Source organism: Silene latifolia, chromosome 5, assembly GCF_048544455.1.
Source record: "Silene latifolia isolate original U9 population chromosome 5, ASM4854445v1, whole genome shotgun sequence".
In the NCBI taxonomy this organism is placed as follows: domain Eukaryota; kingdom Viridiplantae; phylum Streptophyta; class Magnoliopsida; order Caryophyllales; family Caryophyllaceae; genus Silene; species Silene latifolia.
In genome coordinates, this window is record NC_133530.1 from 66041343 (window position 1) to 66054578 (window position 13236).

Consider the following 13236-nt stretch of genomic DNA (forward strand, 5'->3'; position numbering starts at 1 on the left):
GTTTGTTGAATGCACGTTCATGGAAAAGCAAAAAGGTAGGGTTTCCTTACTCATTTGATTGCATGATTGATTTAAGATGTGGTGATTGGGATTGTATTGACATGATTGGCATTGTTGTTGAATTGTATTTGATAGTCTATCGCACACCTATCAAAAAATAAATACCCTAGACACAAATGAATGTAATACGTAGGGGTCGAATCCACAGAGAAACGGTAGTTGTTAATTAGTTGTTATGGAGTGAATTTTATCAAGGTCGGTTATCATATGATTGATTGGTTGGATAATGGAAGAAAACAATAATGATAAAGAAATATTCTAAGGAGGCCGGGTCACATATGCAAATTATGTAAATGCTCAAATTAAACATAAAAATTGATAAATCGTTAATTGTTTTGGCTTAGAGACACCCACCTCTCGATATTAGTATCAACCATAGACCGGGACCTAGAGAAACTCTCGTTTATGACTAGGTCGTCCTACTACACATGCTTAGTCTAATCCGATTCCGTGCCTCTCGACTTATAGAACGAATTAACAAATTTAATCTAAGATAATGATCAATTATCAAAGACTAAAAAAACAATGCAAACATGTAAAGAAACAATGAAACGATATTATAACATCCTAGTTCAACAATACTTATGCATGCTTTCCCTTATTCCCTAGACAATTGAATTACTTAAGCATAATGAAAACTAATCTAATGACATATGAAATGATAAAGATAAACATACTAACGGGTGATTTAAATGGCAAATGAATAACAAAACATTATTGGAAATAAGATTACCTTAACAATTGGGAATGAACTTGGAAATGAAGAACAAGATTAGAACAAATGAAAATAACTTAAAATGTAAATTGTATATAACTTGAATAAAATTGTTTATAACATAATGGAAATGTTAAAGGGAAATCTAATCTAACCTAAACTAAGAACAAAAATGAGAGTATAAAAGTGGTGTGTAAGGTGTATTTTAGGTCCCGGATCAACACCCTTTATATAGGGGTGAAGGGTGTAACGTAAACATCATAAAAAAAAAAAAGGTAACCCCGATCGGGGTCGTGGTGATTTGGCTCCGTCTTCTTAATTCCTCTAGTTAATGCACAAAGTATCCAATGTTGATGTTTAATGCCTTGTTTAATCATCCGATAATAATCTTAAAGTATGCCATCCAATGTATTCTAGCATCCTAAGCTTCCACCTAGTTCGACTTGATTTCTTGGGCTTGACTTTGCATAAGACATTATTTTGCATTTTCATTTTAATCCATATCTTTATGCATGCAAATTTATATAACACTTCAATGTTGGTCCAACTCATGCTCCACACTTAGCCTTGTATACTAGCTCTTGCAAATTTGTTAGAAATAAGTTCCTAAAAGCTCAAGTTCCTACAAAATGTGACAAACCATGCAAAGACAACTAGAACACAATATTAGCTCATAAAACCACTAGATTAGTGCAAATGCCATACATATTAGAGCTGAAGTAGGGTGTTAAAATGTTTATAAAATGGACTTATCAAACTCCCCCAAGCTAAACCCTTGCTTGTCCTCAAGCAAGCACACAATACAATATATGATAAGGACAAGGGTACGAGCAACAATCATCACATCCAAATGCAATTCCCGTCAAGTAACTTTAGAGCACAATGAATCAAATCCCGAAATAACATGGGCATAGGGAAAATGCAACATGGATGATATTTATATGACGGCGTAGCATGAATGACTTCAAATGGACTTTTTGACTCTTGCATGATCTTATTGACATCGGACTCCTCACGGGACAAACACTCATACTCATATTATGAATAAGGCAATTTATATGTGAATGTGACACTCTCCTATCTACGACTCAAGAGAATGCGCTAGCAATCTAGTATGGTAGACATTCCAAATCAACAAGACAATTCTAACAAGAATGCACAAATAGAAGGCAAGAGAAGAGATAAAAGAGGCTAGGGTCCATGGGTAAAAAGTGGACAAACGAGTTTGCACTACAAAAATAACACGGAAACCTGACGGAAAAAATCCGTAAAAAGAGCCCTTTTCTTGTCAGAAACACAGGTTCCTAACGGAAAAACCGTCAGGAATCAACCGTCAATACGACTCGTCACAAAAAACGCATTCCTGACGGTTTTTCCGTCAGGATTCCAAATCTCTGACGGCTTACTGACGGTCACTTCGTCAGAGCCCTCATTTAAGATGGGCCAGAAAATCAACATTTTGTTGACTTCTCTGACGGAAAAACCGTCAGAAAATCCTAATTCCTGACAGTTTTTTGTTGAGTTTTCTGACGGCTTTTCCGTCAGGAAAATTATGGGTATTGGCTGGAAACAGCAGCTTGCTGCCCAGCCACAATGCGGAATTTGCATTGTTTTACACACCAAACCTGCAAAAAACCATATACAACCGTCGACCGGCAAGCGGGAATCCATTATCATGTCGACCGCATGAGCGGGGATTAAGAGTAGACAACGAAATTATCGAGAGAAAACCAAACACGATTGAAAGAACGAAGTTGTTACATAAAAACTAAAGGTCAAATTTTTACATATCTCACAAAACAATGTCTTTTACATACCAACTAAAATAATAATCCATAATAATAAGTTTCTAACATAAGGTAGCCTTAACATACTAACATAAGAACAATGACGATGATACTAATAATTACCTAGAGGCTTAACATGGTCACTACCAAAGACATGTCCGTCATCCGCATTGTCGTCTCTAATGAAAGGGCGGGGGAAACCTGAGCACGAGGGAGGGGGTTGAGATTGCCGCATCTCAGCCAAAGATTTTTCCATGGCAGCCATCTACTCAGCTTGGAGACGGACAGTTTCTTGAGTGGTGCGCATTTGTTTCTCAAGACTTTATCGTGTGGCCTGCTCATTGTTCATTTAGGTGGCAAATTGAGAAACCATGGTAGGAGGGTAAGAGAATGATCGACGAGTACCTTTGTTACACGGACGTTCATACCACATTTCGGCCGCTACAACACCGTGCCCGAAAAATCTTCCACGATTGTCAAAACCATCGACAGCGGTGTACAACGAACGGTACTCGTCTGGAGCCTCTCCGGGGGCGTTGGTCGACTCATCTCTTCCTGATAAACGGCCTAAAAGAACAACAAATAAGCAAAAAAAGATGTTATATTTAAAAATGAGGAAAATACAATAAATATTAACATTAAAAATTAGAGAAATACAATAAATATTAACTTACGTTGGTCTTAGCAGCTCGAGGATTAATCCACTCCCTCTTCTTGTATTTGTTGGTCTTTTGAAACAACTTGTAGGGTGTGGCTGACTCACCCTAAAAGTAGCATAAAAACATAAATTGATTATATTCGGCAATCAGTAATTTTAACCAATTTGTAAAAATAATAAATACAATATTTACCAATTCCTTGAAAGCATCGGAGCAACTCTTACGGCCTAGAGTAAGGGTGCCTAATGCTTTCCCGTCTTTAGCACCCAACTTTCTATTTGCCGTGTTTATTTTTGAAATTTTGGCAAACTCAGGGTCTTTTTCTTCTCTAGCCTTGAGATTCACCGACCAAGTGGCCAGGACCCAATCGGGTTTTTTCTTTGAATATTTGAGTCCATTAATAAGCTTGGTAATCCGCCTCATGACCGCCTTTTGCCATTCCGCCTTAGATTCATAGCCTTCATCGACGGACCTCAAATGTTTCTATTTCAAAAACAAGTGTTTAATTAGTAATATAAGAGATGACTTTAATTATAAAAACTAAAATAAAAATTATTAACGTAAAGTAAATAATAGGTAACTTTCAAATTACCCTAAACCAATTCCACATCTTCAAGCGCTGCGCATGGCTCGCCTCACTCCATTTGGTGAAGTACTCGTCATCTGAAATGTTAGTAGTGAACGACCAACTGGCATATGATTTAACAGACTTGTCACTCCACCTGAAAATTAAAACATACATAGATATTGGAAATTCAAATAAAATTATTGGAATGATATATTTTTCATAAAGCTAAAAATAAAATATTAAAACACTTACCATGAAGCACCTTCTTGTTGTTGCGAGGGAATGATCTGCATGTTCTCATGTGCCTGTGTAATATTCTCAACATCCTCGCCATCATCATGAGCCTCTTCGTGCTCTTCGTCACGGCGACCTCCCCTACTACCGCTCCCTATCAACTTTCGAATAAAACCTGCTATATACTAATTATAAACAATACAAATTGTCAGTCCAATAAAAATCGTTAGTTCAAATTGTTAGTCCGAAAAAATTGGAATGTCATGAACAATATAATAAGTATATAATTTAACATCGCAAATTGTTAGTCCAACAAAAATGAAGTATCATCAACACTAACTATGAACAATGCAATCAAACAAACTCCTTACAAGTGCTTCAAATTTGATTGAATGATTAAAATTCATATATTAATATAGTAGAATTATAAGAACTCCCATCACTCATCACTATCACTATCACTATGAATCAAAAGAGGTTCATCATCTGAAAAAAGCATTCCGACTTCTTCCTCTTCTTCCCCATTTTCCTCTATTCTTTTTTTCTTCAACTTCAACTTCATTATCCTCTTCTTCTCCGACATCCTCGTCATATTCCCTTTCACCCATTTCCACAACCACTTCATATTTATCTTCATTTTATGACTCTTGCACCAAAATTGGTGAAAATGAGTGATCATTGACAACCACATCCTCTTGGAAGACAATTTCGTCAACAGGAGAATCAACATGTGATCTTGCCTTGATTTTAAAAACCGCGGACCATTGATTACCTTTCTTAGTGGTTGGATAAGGAGCATAACAAACTTGATCGACTTGAAAAGCTGCCATGAATGGGTTATGTCCACGAAATTTTTTTTTCTCATTTACATCTACAAGTCCGTATACCTTATTGATATTAAGTCCTTATTAGGAATTATCAAACCAATCACATTTAAAAAATATAACTCTATAAACACTTTCCTCGGTATAATAAGCAAGCTCAATTACTTCATTTAGGGTTCCATCGTAGTCCAACCCTTCTGTAGAATTCACACAAACCCCATTACTTGAGGTAGCTTTCGAAAGATCAACTCCCTCTTTATAAGCTCTAAATTTATAGCCATTGATAGAATATCGTCTCCATGTCTTCACCTTGCTAATAGGACCTAATGCTAGAGTTATTATTAAATGGTCCTTTAATCTATAAGACTATCAATAAAACAATATGTTAATTAAGGTGTTATATATATTATTCTCCATAACTAAAGATATGGACAAACAAAATAAATGCATTGGTATATGAGTTTGAAGCAAACGTATTACTTACTTCATCTCGGAACCATTTCGGATAACTTTTGTCATGTTTGCTCTAAACATCATCAGAGGACGTGACATCAGGAAATGTGAGTTTGATATGTGTCTCAAATTTCCTATATGTACCAGAAAAATGTTTTAATTATGTATTACTTGTAATTTTGATCTAATTTGATAATTAAAAATATATTGAGTAATGACGAAGTAATAACATACTTTCCATAACACTCTAAAAATTTTCCATAATTCCTTAGCACATAAAAATGAGCTTCTTCATACTCTTTCTCACCGAAGTACCTCTGAATACATTTCCCGGTTGTAGTTCCCATGTCACCATTTAATAACTCGGGTAATTTTATTGAATCTAGGTCGTCATCAGAATTCACACCAACATCTAAATCTTTCGCTTTTGTGTCAATGTGACTTTCGAAATATAGGGAACAGAAATTTGCAATTTCCTCTAATAAAAAAGAATTGTATATGGAACCCTTAACCCGAGCTTTGTTGCCAATCTTTCTTTTTATATGATTAAAAAATTTCTTAAATAGATACATCCATCGATATTGAACATGTCCTCCAACCTTCGTTTCATAAGGTAAGTGAATAGGCAAATGTTCCATAGAATTAAAGAAAGACGGGGGAAATATCTTCTCTAACTTGCATATTATCTCCGCAATGTTATTCTCTAGAAGTTCCATAAAATCAACTCTAATCGTAGAAGTACACAGGTCTCTAAACAATTGGCTTATCTCAGTTATTGCATTCCAAGAACCAGTCGGGAGAAACTCTCTCAAGGCAACAGGGAGTAGCCGTTGCATAAAGACATAACAATCATGACTTTTTATGGAATGCAACACCATATTTTTATGATCAACACACCGACTCAATCTGAAGCATAACCATCCGGTAATTTCAAATTAGCAACCCATTCACATAGAGCCTTTTTCTCCGCAGTTTCTAAAACAAACCTAGACGATATTGGCCGTTTATAATGAAGTTCTTTAAATTCGAGTTTATCCTTAGGGCCAAATTTAGTTTTACCTGGTATATCCATCATCGGGTTGATAAGCTATTCAAAAATGTTTTTCTCAATGTGCATAATGTCTAAGTTGTGTCGAATTAACAACGTTTTCTAGTAAAGAAGTTCCCAAAGTATGCTTTGTTTCCACCAACCTTCATTCTTGTCATTCAATCTTTTCAATTCTTGATCAGAAGCATCAGCTATTTTTGGTAAGTCTTTTACGGAATCCCACACTTCATCAACCGTAAATTTCGATGCGGCTATGCGATTCTATGTTTTTCTGTTCTTTAGAAAATGCTTACAATTGTTGCGGAAAGGATTATCAGGTCTTAAGAACTCACGGTGACAATTGAACCAACAAACCTATTTGCTATTTTTAAGCCAAAAAGATCTATGTTCTTTTTCTTGACAATAAGGACAAGCACGGTACCCACTTGTGGACCAACCGGAAAGCATGCCATATGCCGGGAACTCATTGATCGTCCACATTAATGCAGCCTTTAATTGAAAATTTTGTTTCATAGAAACATCGTTGGTGTACACGCCGGCTTCCCAAAGTTATTTCAACTCTTTAATCAACGTTTGTAGGTACACATACACATTTATCTTTGGGTTCTTAGGACCTGGAACGGGCAGAGATAAGAACACAAATTGTCGCTTCATACATAACCAAGGAGGTAAGTTGTACGGAGTGACGATCACTGGCCAACATGAGTAATTCTTCCCAAATTGCCCATACGGGTTAAATCCATCTGTACACAAACCAAACCGAACATTACGAGGCTCACTTGTGAATTATGGATGCTCTCTATTGAAATGTTTCCATGCTTCTCCATCACTTGGGTGTGCCATTGTCCCCCTTTATCTTAATCGAGAGTTTCTATGATGCCAACTCATCTCACCTGCTATGTGTTTGGTTGCATATAATCATTGTAACATTGGCGCAAGTGGGAAATAAGTTAACGGTTTACAAGGAATTCGCCACCCACTTGAATTTTTTGTACTTTTATACCGTGATGCATGACACTTTGGACATGCATCAATCTTCTCGTGGGGTAGTTGGTGTTCCTTAAGCACATTCTTAATCTCATTAAAATTGCGCGCCATTTCATTATTCTTTGAAATAATGTTGGTTCGTGGTAAAACTCGTCGTCAAAAGGTACCAACCAAAACAATATTTATAATATCACAAACTACTCTTAGCAAAGAGACAAGTAAAGGTCGGATCCCAAGGGACGAGTATTGATGTAGGATTTTCAATCGCAAATGGTTGTGTCTAGGGGTGTCACAATTTGGGTTAAGATAGGAGATCAACTAAACTAATCAACAATCCCCCTACTACTAAGAGAATAAAAATTCTCTTAGTTTTCCCTCCAAAAAGCATGAAGCTAAATAAGGTAATAAATAAATTTTTCTTTCACTACATTATTATCATTTCAATGAATATATTCTTATAAATAAACTCTCATTTTTTAAATAAATTCATAATTATGATTTTTTCATTAAAATAAAGTAAAATTGATATTAAACTATAAAATATAAGTTGCTAAATTCTTTTGATTTATTTTAATATTAGTTATTTTTTATAAAAAATCGTGAGATATAAATGTAAAATCTATAACTAAAGCACTAAAAATTAAAAGGCTTATATTTACCGCGCATTTGCGTGGGATCTACACTAGTATAAAAGTAAGATAATAAAAACAAGCAAGATGATTAAAATGAGATGTAAATAATTGATTAAAAGCACAAGGGTGTCATGGGTTCATAGGGGATTCATGAGAGTTGATCATACAAACATGTTCTCTACTAGATGCAAGCACTTATTGTTGTGATGGGATCGAGTTGGTGTATAAGCTTACAGTCCAAAATAAGGTTTGGGTCCGGGAGCCGAATCGATTAGATAGTACAACACATACAAGTCGACTTAGTCCTCCCTATTCAACTATAGGCATGGTCTAATGAGACTCGAGTTGGTGTATAAGCTTACATGTCTCATTGAAAAGATAGGTTGGGTAAAAAAATGCAAGGATTCATAGGCTTGTATTTCATCAAACATAACATGCGCATAAGTTGAAATCACAACAAGCAGGCAAATTAATTATGAAAACATTTAAATTAAGCATGAATCAATCCCCATGTTGGTTTCCCCTAATTCCCCATTAACCCTAGTTAAGGAAACTACTCACTCATTATCAAATTTAACATGCTAACAAGTTTGTCAATCATACTAGCAAAGCAAAACATGATGAATAAATGAAAGTGAAGGTTAAGAGAGAATTATACCTATGAAGAAGATTCCAAAAAATAAAGCAAAGAATAATAGAAGTACTTGATGATTGATGGAAGGTTGTCAATCCTCCAAATAAACCCAAATAATCTTCAAATTACCCAAAATAAATGAAGAACAATAGAGAAATTAAGGAAAGATTAATAATGAGATTTGTATTAAGACTTGATTAAGAATGAAATAAAACTTAATTAAGAGAGCATAAAAGTTGATTAGGAATTGATTACTCATTGATGCTAATCTAGGTAGTACAATGGGGTATTTATACTAAAGATTAAGTACAAAGATTTGGGTTACTAAGGGCTTAAATGACTATTAAGTCCTTAAGAAAAGTTGAAGAAATGCTCCTCTCGAAGGAACTGAGCATATCCGTCTTTTTAGTCTTGCCACGATCCGTGCGTCTTGAGAAGTGGCACATGCTCTCTGAACTGTGATCCGAGCGGATCGTCTGGAAGACGCTCGGATCCTTTAGCTGCAAGACGAGCATCTTGGATAGGAGACGCTCGGATGGTGTGAAGGGAGACGCTCGGATCGTGTGTGATCTGCTCGGATTCCTCGACAGACTGCTTCTCTTCTTTTTCCTCCTTCACAATCCGGAAGGATCATTTCGGGGATGCAAGGATCCTTTCATCATTGCCCATTTCACTTTATTATCTACATAGGCCTTCTAGTGATGTCTTCTATTTGATGCTTGGTTATTAGATGTGATCAATTTAGCTCCATTTCGCCATGTAACTGCAAGGTTAGCATTCCTTTCCTACCAAGGGGACAAAACCTCAAAGAATATGCAAAATGGCAAACTAAAGATAGTAAATGACCCAATTATGCACTATAAAGCATAGTAACGAGGTTAATTCGGGGGATTAAATGTGCTCAAATATGAGTCACATCAAACATCCCCAAACCGAACTTTTGCTCGTCCCGAGTAAAGAGGTGACAAAAACTAGGACCTTTATTTAAGCTAACCTACTAATATAGCCGATGTGAGACAATTAGCGGGTCTCACTCTGCCCCTTCAACTCACAACAAGACAACCATGAGGTAGGATGCCTTTTTGCAAGGCAAGATGGGGCTTGCCAAAATGGCGACACATCCAAGCATTAAAGCACACAAAACAAGTAATGGATGCATCTATAAAAATGAATAGCCACTTTCCTCATCAAAGTGGCGGAAATTATCTACAAGGGAAGCAATCTAAGGGTACACATTCCATTATATATATGTTTTCTTCAAACTACTAAGCCTAGAAGGATACCAATAAATCACCTTCAAGTTTTGTCAAGCTAGGCTACCTTTGTCCTCAATTGTTAAATGCTTTTGTTAAGAGTAGACTCGCTATGGTGTTAGAAATACTGGAGGATCACAGAATTTCCCTTCTTGCCTAGACAAGAAGAAGAGTCATCCCCTCTCTACCATGCACAAAAGTGGATTCGATGGATAAAGGGATCATTTTGAGTTTCAAAATGGGAAATTGCTTTTGACATTTGAGAACACTTTCTTTTTGCCATTTCTTTTGATGTTTGGCATTTCAATACTTGACAATTTCAACATTTTCTTGCATTTTCTTTTGAACATTTTCAAAGGTACTCCATTTGTAGTGAGAGTGCTTATATTTGAAGCATGGGAGTTTTCATTTTTGTTACTCCTCTTTTCTTTTGATGCAATTGCAAACTTCTTGACTTTTCATTTCAATTCTTGAACTCAATTTTTTAACAATTTTTGTGCCCATTCCCTTTTTGTTGACAAAATGTGGTAGAATGTGGAAGATAGTTGCATGGTTTCAAGGGTCACCTTGAAATAAACGATAGCCAAGGAGTTATCACACCACAAGGTACTCTTGACTAGGCCTTAATCCATGGGTCAAAGGATACTAGTATGACACATCCTAGGGTGTTTTATAAGTATTCTAACAAGCAAAGTCTTAATAACAAAAAGTATCTACATGGGCCTTATATACACTTGTCAAGCTTCCCAAATAGATGTTTTCACAAAATTTTTCCTAAATGCAATTATATGCCATGATGCAACTAACATTTATACATCCTAATGCATATGCTTCTACCAACTAGTATGCCATATAATCTAAATGCAATCCTATAATCACATTGTTTATACCGCATCAATCAAAATAAAGCCATGTAGTGATTAACATAAAGAGGAAAAAAGAGATTGGAAAGATCATACCATGCGGTCTTGAATATCCTCATGTCTCGGATGCGGCGTAGTCGATCAATGTGAAAAAGGATAGACAAACAAGCAAACAAGTATATACAATATATACAATTCTACACTAAAACGAATGAACATGTTTTCGCATTTTTCAATTTTTCAAATTTTTATGGTTTTTATGATTATGCAATAAAAAGACGTGTTTTTATATTTTTCAATTTTTTACAATTTTTTTCATTTTTGTTTTAAGAGTCATGTTAGAATTTCTCATCCCCACACTAGTATGGGCATTGTCCTCAATGGCCAATACGATAGGAAATTATGCAAGCTAATATGTGAATGCACGATTTCTATACTAAATGCAAACTACATGTCATATAAACAAGTGATGCAAATTACACTACACTATATGATGCATGAATTTGTTTGGTTGGAGACCACAATTTAGATTGACTCCCAATGCTTATGCTTGAACTTCCCCAAACCAAATGAGATACTATTGCTAATGTCAAAATGGGGGAGTTCATGCACAAGAATGCAATGCATGAATCTAAATTTGTCATGTTGGATTTTTCATGGTGGGAACAATAAAAGACACCTCAATGGGACCAAGGTGGGAGTCCTTTGAGTGTTGCTAGGATTCAAACAAATGATCAAGATAAAAATTTAAAAACAAGAGAAATGAACAAAGTTAAAGGAGGTGTAGGAAACTCACAATGCATTGTGGCATCCTCCAAAAAGCTTGCTAATCCTCAATCGTCGCTCATAGCAACATCACTTCCATCGCCATCATCATCATCATCATCATCATCTACCTCCATAGACTCGGAGGCTTCACCATCATCACTTGAACTTTGAACCTCTTCTCCCTCTTCTCTCTCATCTTCCTCTTATTCTTCATCACTCTCAACAACAATCTCCTCACCACCCATGTTAGGAGCATTAGTAAAGAATACTTTCCTATCTGTCCAACTAGGCAAAAGACATGATGGGTCAAAGAGTCTTTGCCTAGCTAGGTGTAGGAGGGGCGGATATTGAGCTCTATATGCATTGACTCGGCCTTCATAGGCTTGCTTATGTATGTGTTGCATTAATTGAGTCAAGTAATCGTTACCTACCTCAACATCTTTGGGTCGGAATTCTTGGTAGGTGAACGGGTAAGGTAGAATCACAATAGAGGAGAAGGGCTCGGCAATGGTTTCCCTATGTTGTTGCATTATCATCTCGACTTCATCGGAGAGTGGAAGAAGATAGTTTGGGATTCGGACATTGAGTCGGCAAATCTTGTTTGGTAGAATGAAGGACTTGACATCTTTGGTGAGCCACCCAAAATTTGTTGTCAAGGTTGTCATTCTTGACCCAATGGAATTTGTTAATCATAGTGGCTAGATCAATAAGGTGGCCTCCCTTAACCGGCTTGTAAGTGTCATCTTTGTTGAAATTCCGGTTAAAGTGTGTTTTGGTAAGATTTTATCGACTAAAGATTTGTGTCAATGCGGCTATTCCAATTAAAATACGATATTAAATACTTAAGTAGATCGGTAGTAAGAGCATAGCGAGAACGAAAGTAAATAACTAGTATGAAAGAGAATCAAACGAAAAAAAAGAGAGACAAACGACACAAGCAAAATGGTGATGCGGGAAACCCAAATTGTGGGAAAAACTACGGGGGGAATGGTATCCCACCAATGATCCACTAGTAGTAATAGTATTCGAGGGTGAACCTAGCTAGAACGATCAGGAGATACAACTGTGATCTTCAAATGACTAAGTACAAATGATATGTATAAAATTTTAAGCGTGTTAATGATGTTGATTGCTGCAGGTGTTGAATGATATTTTCCGAGTAGAGTTAATTGATGAATGCCCTTGAATCTGAGATTCATTTCTCTTTTATAGTCCTCCCTTGATTCGTTGCACATGCTCCCCAAAAATGCTCAACCATACGCTCCACTCTCTACGAAATAGGAAGTGGTTGCTGACTTTGTCAAAGCTCTTGCTGATCACTGCAATGTTCCTGCTGACTATTTCAACGTTCTTGCTGGCTGTTTGTTACTTAATTCAAACGTGGCCTTTGTATCACTCGTATGTCTAGGTTCATCCCCCCTTGTTCTTCCTTACGTCTAGCAGCCTGCTGCCTTGTCATTGATCCATGTGCCTTTATTTTACCCAATTGCGAGTTGCCACGTCATGATGAGAATGAGAGGGTATTTTTACCCATACAATTACCCCCAGGCAACTTCCAGGTTCTATTCTTGATCGATGGATGTTGGGAGTTGCTTCCCTCCTAGACGATACATGTAATGGTCTAATCAGTCACTTTCCCTCAATAACTCTCAACCTCCCCCATGTTTCCTTTCCCTCGATTCCCCCCAACCTAACTCCCTCCCTTAACTCCCTTCTTTTAACTCCCTCCCTTAACTCCCTATAGTTATAAA